The sequence below is a fragment of the Convolutriloba macropyga genome, chromosome 14, assembly GCF_964194025.1.
Source record: "Convolutriloba macropyga chromosome 14, txConMacr16.3, whole genome shotgun sequence".
Lineage (NCBI taxonomy): Eukaryota > Metazoa > Xenacoelomorpha > Acoela > Convolutidae > Convolutriloba > Convolutriloba macropyga.
The window spans coordinates 31,491,229-31,502,883 of NC_134481.1; positions in this window are offsets into that span (position 1 = coordinate 31,491,229).

Here is an 11,655-nt window from a genome sequence, read left to right on the forward strand (position 1 = left end):
GCCGAATAAAATTTGTACCTGAAAAGTTACAATAAATAAAAATTACTTTTCTAAGCAAGATGAAGTGTATTTCAGTACTACGGAAACTGACACTGTTTTTATTGCAGGAAATTTTAGAGAAAATAATGGATTCAAAACGAAATGCAAGTTTTTCCGAAGCATCGAGTGATGGAGCATCACTATGTTCGTTATGTTCGTATCTGGCAATGCCAGACATTTTGCTTCTCCTTCACTTTTTTATTAAATTATACGGACATAATTTTAACAAAATTGTTTTAACTTTGACTATTCTCTGGATCAGAGTACAAATTGTGATAGTAGAATTCGAATATCTAAAACAACAGAAGAGGGTATTTTAATATGTTCTGAGGTTCAACCACAGATGAAATAAATTTTATGCATATTTGAAGCTGAATATACAATTTCTTTAAAATTGAAAATTTTTTGCAGAAAAACAAAATTTGAAGTTTTTCATTGGAAGATTCGCAGAGAAAAAAATTGTACGTGGACAGCATGTAAAAATAACCGGAGTTTCAGCTATTTTTTACTCCCAGAGAAGATCAAATCTGACTACTGGTAAATTAACATGGGAATATTTCTCTCAATGTGTTTCTCTCTTTCAACTTTTTTCCGAAATATTAGGAAAGAATATTTTTCATGCAGATTAGACCGCTTTGAAGTGATATTCAGTGGTTGAGGGTTCAGATTATGATTGACAAATCCCAAAAAAGTTTTGAGTACTTCAGTAATGCTCTTCGAGATAGCAACTCAAGTTGAAAGAGCAGGATAACTCTTAAAAGTTTAAGATTGTGCCAGGATGGTAGTAATTTTATCTGAGCTTCATTATTTTTCAGAAGAAGCTCCTGTGATAAAAGAGGGTCAGAACTTTTCTTCTATTACATATCTTTCCAAAGTTATATATCATAATTAAACAATCGCTGCATGTAGCCTGCTGTACCCAAATGTTTTCAAGTAAGAAGACAACAGTCATTAACAATTTGGAGAGACACTGAGGGAGCGCGTTGAAATATATCAATGTCAAAAATAGTTATCTATTCCTAAATCGTTTTTCTAAACATCAGACCTAAACATTGTGTCAAATTTCTCAAACAATTTGCCACAAATGTTAAAGAATTTTCATTTGAGAAGCATTTCGGGTATCCATTAGAAAATACAGCCATAAAATTTATACATTAATACAACCAATTTCAACAATAAATTTTCCTAGCAAAGGGTTTACAGAAACCTTATTATTTTGGTTGAAAGCTAAAATCATTGCTGTACCAGTGTTAATAGTCTACCTCATAAATCAGTTTGCCAAAAAGTTGTTAGATTTTTCAATTATTAGGCGTTAACCAACATCTTGGCAACAACTGCTGTGGAATACCGACAACGCAACGGAAAGACGTATGTATAACCAAACACTGAAAATAATTAATGAATGCCGAGAACAAAAAATGATCAAAAAGTTGTCCGTTGTCTAGGAAAAACTATTCGAGTTCAAGACCAAAATAGTTTAAAAAAACTTGATTTCAAGACCTGAAAAAGAAAAAATCTTGAATGCAAGACTAAAAATTTAAACACATCTTGAATTCAAGACCGAAAAATGAACACGTCTTGAGTACAACACCAAGAAAGTAAAAAATCTTCAAGTCAGGAATAAAAATATAGATAAAATTTCAAAAGCTAGGAATTAATATAAAGCTTCGGCAGCCAGAGAAAGTTTTTTCGAGATTGGATATAAAAATATAAGGAATCGGCTTGCTACGCTGAATGAAATCTCGTTAGTGTAAAGTTCTTCTTCTAAAGATATAATCAAGATACCTTATCACAAGAAGAGCTTATTGAGCACCCTGATACTGGTGGAGATCAAAAGTTCTACAAAGCAATCAATCGGTCATACCAAATTCTGTACAATGATTCCACGCGAGAAGCATGTAAAGCAATTGGGCTTGAAGAGGCGGAAAATGTTCTGAGCGACCCAAACTGAGATTAAAACTTTTTATGTGAAAATTTTAAACTTGATTTTTAGCAGGACATTCATGTAACAAAAGATGTATATGAAAAAACTGATTAAATCCTTTTGAATGTGTGGTGCACTGTATTCCTATTAACAGGGGCAGTGTGAAATTCAAACTTAGAATAAAAAATTACAAAGAACATCACAAAAAAATATAACAAAAAAATTTTACAAAAACATATTACAAAAAAATTAGAAAGGTCTTTTAGTTTCAAAAAAACTTCATTCAAAAATCAACTCGTTTTTGGCTGACCCAAGGTTGACTGGTTTCAAGAAAACACAAAAAACATTTAACCAGACGAAGATTGGCTTTCTAGCAAAATCGACAAAAATGACTTATTTATTATTCCACTGGGATAGAGCCAATACTTGACACCAAGAAAAAGAAAGGGTTTTGTTCAGACATTAAACGTTGATCCAAACAGAAGAGCTAACCATTCTACAGAACCCTGCTTTAACTTAAAAATTTCTTCTGCGTAACCTAATTTTTAATTCAACAAAATCTTCCTTTTTTCGCTACCAGCACGCTCGAATAACTAAAGCTTTAATATATTGTTCACGGGCTGCTACTACAAAGATTATACCCACCTTTTTGGGTTTTTTGCACAATTAAACTTTAATGGTAATTTTGATTGATGCAATTGATCTCAATCAGTTCTCCGAAAATTCGAAAACCATCAAAGATTGCTTTCAACTCTCGAAGCAGCTCATGAAGAACCGGATTACAATTTGCACCTATCCTATTGAGATTATTTGAAATTAGACCCAAATGGATTGATTTACAATCCTGAATCTGGAAAAATTATCCTTGGCGACAACGACGTAAAAAACTGTGGAAGATCTAGTAAAATAAATCCTGAAGCTAGAACGAGTTGGTGATATAAATTGTTGTGACCGAGATTGTGCCCCCCACGTTTAAATTGAATCGAAAATTACCGAAATACTAGTTTTACACATAGTTAAATACTCATTATCAGATTGAGAGAAACGACAAAATTTGTTGAAAAATATGAAAAACTTTGTCTCGATCAATTTCTGTAAAAAGAAGGTCATACAATTGTGAGGAAAAAAGAAACGAGTTAAAAGGTATCACCCGTAGATTCAGAGTTTTGTGAAGTGCAGTTCTGTTAATACGGCTCAAAAAGTTAAGGTCTCATGTTTTCGGCTTGGCCTGATTTTTTTAGGCATTTTTACTCTTCCATTATCTTCAACCGGTTTTTTGTGAAGTGATAAAGTTCCTGGTACGTATCCAAAACCATTTGAAAGCTTACAAACTAAATAATACCCCGCAGTTTTGTTCCTAATTTTCTCGAAACCATCTTTCAAAATGGGAACATTGCGCAGAACCTGCAAAAAAGCTATCGCTGGGAATGACCGCATGTACAACCCAGGTTGAGGTCGCGCTCGAAATCGCCTCTGATCAGACCGTCCCAGACAAGTGGGACCTCTGATCAGACCGTCCCAGACCGAAGTGACCTCTGATCAGACGAGTATGCGCTCGAAGATCATTGTGCGCTCGAAGTGCGCTCAAAACCGCCTCTGATCAGACGAGTTCCAGACCGAAGTGACCCCTGATCAGAAAAGTTCCAGACCATTGTCCAGACGAGTTCCAGACCATTGTCCAGACTAGAGTGCGCTCGAAATATATTCCCAGACTAAAGTGCGGTCGAAATCACCTCTGATCAGACAAAAGTGCGCTCGAAGTTGCCTCTGTTTAAACTAAAGTGCGTTCGAAATAGTCTGATCAGAGAATGATTTTGAACATGAACAAATCTCTCAATATCGTTATAATATAGTCATTTCATCTATTATTTTATCAAACTTATATTCAACTAATAAAAAGCCAATCCTGAAATTATTGCTAATAAAAATAAATGATGATCAAAAAATGATCAAAAAAATTACTGAGTATGCCATTTATTTGTGCTTTTAACTGAATAAATGAACTTAGAAAGCTTTGCATAAAAACGTCTTGATCTACTTTGATTCAAAATCTTTTCTTGAGGGGACCGGCAATTTTTATCAGCTGGACCCCTTGGTTCTGATCAAACCCATCAGATTTTTAGATGAAGTTCTGATCAGAATGCTGTTTTATTGTTGACTCTAACCAGAGACAACAAAAGTCAGTATGAAAACAAAAAAACTTGAAAAAAAATTCGCTCAAATTGGTCTCTGGTCAGACTAGTGTGCGCTTGAATCGGCCTCTGATCAGCTTAGTGTGCGCTTGAAACTGCCTCCTATCCGTCCGTCCCAGAACAAAGTGGCCTCTGATCAGGCAAGTTCCAGACCATTGTCCAGACAAAAGTGCGCTCGAAGCCTTTTCCAGACCATGTAATTCGAGCGCACCGGGAACATGTGTGCGCTCGAAACTCGTCTGATCAGGGGTTACGTCGGTCTGGCCACCTCGATCTGGGAACTGCGTTGCTTGCTTCACTAATATCCTCCTTAATTCGAAAGCATAAGACTTCTACATGTGGCCATCGACGTTTTGAGAGAATTGGGTAGCCGTGTGCTGCTCCTTGACAGCGATTGTCTAGAAAAAGATTTAAAGAAAGACAGTTCTATCTGAGGACGATTACTTTTCTGGGATCAGAAAACAAGTGGTCAGGAAAAAGAAGAGAAGCAATGAGACTTGGAAATTGGACTCACAGAGATTGTTGAACAGAAAAGGAACAAAATCTATAAAAAAAATCTTGAGAAAAAACTGATTAGACTTATGTTGCCGCCGTCCTTGTGCAAAAGCATGCAAAGAAGAAAAAACAAATATATAACCAAGAAACTGAGACGACCATTATAAATCATGACAAAAATATTTTTGTATGTCTGAAGATGCAAACAAAAGCCAAAGCCGTAATTAATCAAATCGGAGTGAAACTAAAAATAGTTGAATTAAGAAGACTTGGAAATTTTAAGAAAAAAACTGAAATCGCGAACGTTACCATCTCAATGTCACACGTTGTGACTGTCTCAAACTAACACGTAGCAAGGCGAACGCTTGCCAAAATTTTTGGAAAATGAAACGAATTAACAGCAAAAGCTATACAATCTACAAAAGGTTGACTATCTAAAAAGATGGTATCAGAGAAAACCGAATCCGCAAAAAAGAGGAATGAACTGATTGACGAAGGCTATCCCCGCAGAAGGATTAAAATCAGAACTCTACAGTCACTTGGTGATGGTGAAATTTTTACAATTGAATTGAATTTGGGGGAATCTAACAAATGTGTTAAACTTTACACATTTTGCTGTGGTAGTGAAAACAAGAAGTCTAATGAACATGTAAAGGCAAAGAAAAATTTGTCACCGCTGTTTTGTATAATGATTATAATTTGATTTTTCGTTGCAGTAACTGGCCAATTGAAACTACCACTTCAACTTAATTTCTACTTCACGGATACAAATTCCACAGATTAGGCAGAGGCCTTTAAAACGTGATAAACCAACACTGTGACAGCTTAATTGCAATGAAAAACACCTAAGTATCGGAATAGTTAACAAAAATTCTCCCGCCTTCATAAGTATTATAGAAATTAGTTCATGACAACCTTAAATTCTACATATGTATCCTTTACAATCCATCTAAAGACAGTCGATGTCGATATAAAGCAAGCGACTACAAATTACTCCTTAAAAATTTTCCATAACCCATATCAATCGCTTGTGGAGTTCTCAGTTTCTCTGAAATGAACTAAAAAACATTGGTTAGCCCTGCTGAAGAAGACTATAAACACTTAAAACTATTTAAAGAGACACTTTTTAGGCAAGCATTAGATTTCCCAAAATGCTCCAAAAACACATTAGATGTCAGGTTTTTTCAAAATTGCGATGGAATCAATTTTTTTCTCTCAAATATACATCTGCTTCGATTATGAAGCAATTTATTTGACAATAGAAATCCCTTAAACAACAAAAGAGAACAAAATGCAAATTTTTTGCGCTAAGTTTAATAAAAAGTACAAGGAACTGTACGGTTACCTTGATCAAATAATCGAGTTTAATGTATCAAGACGCAAAAAGGATCGACAATCGCTACTATTTGGATATTTCTCAAAACCTCAAATCTCATGATAAAACAGAAAAATCAGCGATACTTACTTAAATCAAAACCAACGAGCTATCGGAAAATTCAAGTTTTGAGGCTAGATCAATTTGTGTTCTTGTCTTCGAAAAACAATAGAATTGATTAACAAGAGCCCTGCTTGCAAAAAAACACTATTGAACTCTTCAAGCATCTCAAAATCTTATAGAAACCTCGGGGTTTGCCCAACACCTTATCAAGCCAACAGAAAACAAGTTTGGAGCTACCTCAAATAGTTTTGCTCAATTTACTTTTATACTGACGTTTCACTCTGAACGGCATTTTTAAGTTTAACGATAAAACCCCAAAAATGACGGTTTTCAGTGTCTCGATTTTAAAAATGCGCAATTCTTTGTCCACGCTGGATATTACGCAATCTCGTGGACTAAATGCTCTTATTACAAACTTCTATCGAAATACTTCTAGATATTTCTGCTTGTCTATTAACAAACTTTGTAAAAACATAAAGCGACTGACTGAAAATAACGGTTAGATGAAAAGTTGCTGCTGTACCACCAAAACTCAAGAAAGACAATTCAAAAAATACCGACCATTGTCTATATTGGATGTTGACAGCAAAGTGTTTTGAACAATGTATACACGAAGTTCTCTACAAACCTTTCAACAGAAATCTTACTCATTAACAGCAAAGCTTTTTAAATAACAGATTTGATCAACCCACCATCTTATTTTTTTTCAAATCAAACATGAATGGCTCGATTAAGGCCTCCCTTGAGAAGTCAGATGACTCGATTAGGGCTTCCTTGAGAAGTCAAATGGCTCGATTAAGGCCTCCCTTGAGAAGTCACGGACATTTTTTCTGACGTTTCGAAGGCCTTTGATAAAGTCCTTCTCCACAAACCTATCCAAAATGTTGCGGATGTGGTTGTGATTGAATTAATGCTCGAGGTGCTTGTCGACTATTTGAATAATTGGAAAAAAATTGTTCACGTCGGAAACGTTAGTGCCAAAACATTGAATGTCTTGAGTGGAGTCCCACAAGGTTCAGTGCTTGGACCACTCATGTTCTGCATCTTTGTAAATGATTTGCAAGATTCTCTTGTCCTTGCTAATCCGTTCATATTTTTACATAACCCAAAAATTCTGTTGATCTTTAGAAGTTTATACTAAACAGATAATGACTCAGAAACCTTTCAAACTTTTGTTCAAAGGAACAAGATGGACTTAGCGACCGAAAAATGGTTTTCAGAGGAGATTACGATTTCACTTTGATGAAAACAATGCTCCAAATTGTGAGAGATTAAAGGACCTAAAAATTCAGTTCACTTGGGACATATCTTTGCAAACTCACAATGAAACGAGACATAAAAAAGCAAACGAAGTGTTCTACATGCGAAACAAGTAATAACTGCTACTAAACTAGGCCTGTACAAGATTCTGATTTTACCTGTTCTTCCTTGCAGTTTTTCATGTGTCGCAACAACACAATCAGACATGCAATTGCTTGAACGTTTTCAAAATATGACTGTTAGGTTGATAACCGGTAACAAAGAGACACTTTATGATAGTCAACTAGGATTGTTGAACTTCCTACCACTTCCGAAAAATCTCCAGCAAAATAGTTTGCTTTACGTTATTAATCAAATAGACCAACACGAAGAGTTCTTAACCAAACGTGCACTCGATAGACGCTTCAACGACATCTTCTGATTTTCGAGAAGACAAAAAGAAAAAACACAAACGGAAGTTTACTACCAAAAGAGGCGTTTAGTAAGTCGAATATCGAGATAGGTGAGCATAACAAATTCAACGAGTCTAACAGACCGATTTCTAATTTTTATATGGAATATTGTCATTAAAAGATTCTAGGAACATAATCTCCGCTCGTGGCAATTGTTCTGCAACTGTCATTTGTGCTAAAACACGAGCATAAATTTTTAAATAAAGACGACTGTGACCTACTTATCCCTGCCACGGGAATACTTTCCTTGATGTAGAAATATGGCTTTGAGGCCAGAACAGACACACGGAACGAGGGTAAATCTAGCAACAGGGAATTGGTTTGAACTAAAAAGAGCAGCAGAAATCTCGTGTTTAGCTAAATGATAATACACTTGAACTTAGTGGGTCTTTTCGTAAGTTGAGGTCTAAACTTGGGAACGCTCCATCAGAACAGCTCAACTTCTTTGAGTTGTAAGGAAAAGTGAAAATGGGGAGTACTATACAATAACTGGCTGAGAGGCTAAGGACGACGATTAACCGTTGCAATCATCTAGAGAACTGTTCAACTTCGCATAATCTGATGAAACTGAAAAAAAAACAAGAATAACTGCTGATGAAGTGGTGTCAATATCAAATACTTCAAAAGAAATGTTAAAAGAAGCACTATAGGTATGTTGCCCTACTGCAGCCATTATTTTTTTTTAAATCTGCAAACATGTAAATTAAACTAACCACTTGGTTAATGTTACATGTTAGAAATTTATTAATCAAACATTATTGTTTTCTAATTTATAACAAACTAAGGTTCGGTTTTCGTAAAATAATTGAATAAAAAATATGTTTAAATCCTGCAACCCTTCTGTCTATTGGAACTCTTTCGTGTCGTTTAAGCATTTCCGCTGTAACTTTTTGTTTAAATTTGGTCTTCGACGTTTCTTTTCTAATTGTAATTGGAAGTGTGTTCCATTTTCGAATAAAGTTACGAACAATTGAACCATTACTCCATTTTGACTTACATTTTTGTTCTAAGAAAAGGTTATGGGTTCGTTTGTTTACAATAATAGGCACGTTTTCTAAAAATCTGAAATGTTTATTAGAGCGATTTCTTGTTTGTTGGAGAATATTGAAAAACCTATTTAAAGACACCCGTGTTACTTGGAGCTCTGCTGGAAGAATTTTAGTCTCCAGAAGTAGATCTCTGGCAGTATCGTATTTGTCGATACTCTGGCAGTATCGTAATTTATCGTTTTCATAAAGCAAACTTTTATTCCCCAGTTTATCTGTTTGTTAATTCTGTCAATAGAGTAAGATGGTAAATTTTGAAAAAAAATTGCGCTAAAATCTAAATGAGACAAAACTAGTGATTTAAAAAGATTTATTCTTGTTTTTAGCTGTACCTGATAACGAACCAAATATAATGATCTGATTGCTGAAGCAATTTTACTGATAACCTTATTTAGTTGATTTTGGTATGTCAGTTCCCTATCAATTATTACACCTAAATATCTACATTTTTTTTCAGATGCTTCCAATTGGTGTCCCTTGAAATCGACAGTTTCAATGATCGGCAATTTTTCATTCCTGAACACCATTAACTCCGTTTTTTTCTCATTCGAAGTTAACCTGTTTTGTTTCATATATTGATCTGTCTTGTTTAATGTATCTTCAGCTATTAGCTGCAAATTTGCTTCATTCTCTGCATGACATAGAATTGCTGTATCATCGGCAAACTGTAATACATCACAATTCGCTGATACAACTTCACTGAAATTGTTGACATAAAGTATAAAAATTAGAGGCCCTAAGACAGTTCCCCGAGGAACACCGTGATTTATGACAACCCAATCTGATTTTGCTATCCCATTTTTTACACACTGTTTTCTATCACAAAGGAAAGAGTTTAATAAGATTCTTGCATTTTCTCCAATTCCATACCTTTTTGTTTTGTTCATAAAAACATCTATAGATATTGAGTTGAAAGCCTTTGCTATGTCTAAAAAGAATGTGACAACAATTTCGTTTTCGTCAACGCATTGTTTTATATTTTCAGTTAATGAATTGATAGTATCGAGACAGGACTTTTGCTTTTGAAAGCCGAATTGATTCTTGTTAATCAGACCATTAAGAGTTAGGTGGTGAGTTAGTTGTTCAAGTAGTAATCGCTCAAAAATTTTTGCTAGAGTTGGTGTGACTGATATGGGTCGATAGTTTTCTGGTTTTAGTCGGTCTCCCTTCTTATAGACAGGTGTAACATGCGCTGTATTCAAAATATTAGGAAACGTGTTTTTGTTTATACATTCATTGACGACAAATTGTAAATGAGTTCCAATACACAGTTTACTATCTTTTAACGCCCATGCTGGTATATAGCCCGGTCCGGGAGATTTATGCTTAGGTAGATTATCAATAACATTATACAATTCTTTTCTGGTGACTGGTCGGAAGCCAAATTCCGGTCCATCAAATGTTAGGGAAGAACAATTTTGGAGCTACGTCTTTGCTTTTGTATAATCCTAGTCTCGCAAAACAATTATTAAGAACATTGGCAATCTCTCTGTCATCCTCAACGAAATGACTATCTTCCCTTAATTTGTCAATTTTTTCTATTTGGCTGTTGGAATTGATCCTGTTTTTGATGAATTTCCATTGTTCGCTTGAAGTTGGTAGCTGCTGGAAAAAATTCTTTGTGTAATCATCTGCAGCTTTTTTCAGTTTTCTATTCACTCAATTGCGTTAAGATTTGTAAATGTTGTAAATCACTGATTTTGGGTTTTTCTTCCACGCATTAAAGAGACGGTGTTTTTCATTTATGAGACCACGTAAATCTTTTGTCAACCATTGCCTTTGTTGTTTTTTGGTACTACTTTCTACCAACTTCAAGGGTGCATGACAACTCAGTATATTTTCAAAAATTTCGATAAATTTTAAAAACATTTCGTTCGGCTCATTTATCTGGTACATAGGCGACCAATCTTGCAGCGCAATGTCACGATTGAAGTTTGATCTTGAATATTTCTTGGTATTACGTATCGAAAAAAAACTGCCTTTTCTTATCACTGTGATCTATTTTTAATGATGACTGATATACTATTGTGAAGTGATCAACTCCAAGAGTCGACTCTAGAACACTGGCTTCAAAAATTTGGTTCTTCGAGATAAAGCAGTGATCAATTAACGAATATTTTTCACCATTTGTCCATGTTGCCTCCGTTTCATTAACGTAACATAGCCCATTGTTTGCTGTGAAAATATCAAGTGACTGTCTACCTTTTGTGCCTAACAAGTTTATATTGTAATCTCTTAATTAAATTAGATTATCTGTATACGAATACACATTTGAGATTTCTACAGTCATTTCATCCAGAAAAAAGTTAGAAAGATTTACATTGGGGCAGTATGCTACATTAATGAGTAATTTTTGTGTTAAAGGCTTAACAATTTCAATACACATTGAAGCAAACATAGCCCATTGTTTGCTGTGAAAATATCAAGTGACTGTCTACCTTTTGTGCCTAACAAGTTTATATTGTAATCTCTTAATAAAATTAGATTATCTGTATACGAATACACATTTGAGATTTCTACAGTCATTTCATCCAGAAAAAAGTTAGAAAGATTTACATTGGGGCAGTATGCTACATTAATGAGTAATTTTTGTGTTAAAGGCTTAACAATTTCAATACACATTGACTCAAAAAAACTTCTATTGATTGTGTTCAAATCATTTCTCATTTTCACTTCAAACTGTTTGGGAACCCAAATACCTACCCCTCCACCTCTCAGTACATTAGTTAATGATGATCTTGGTTGGTGAATGAAGTGAAGACTATTGCACAGATAAAACTCGGGAATGTCATTTTTTTCGTTTATCCAT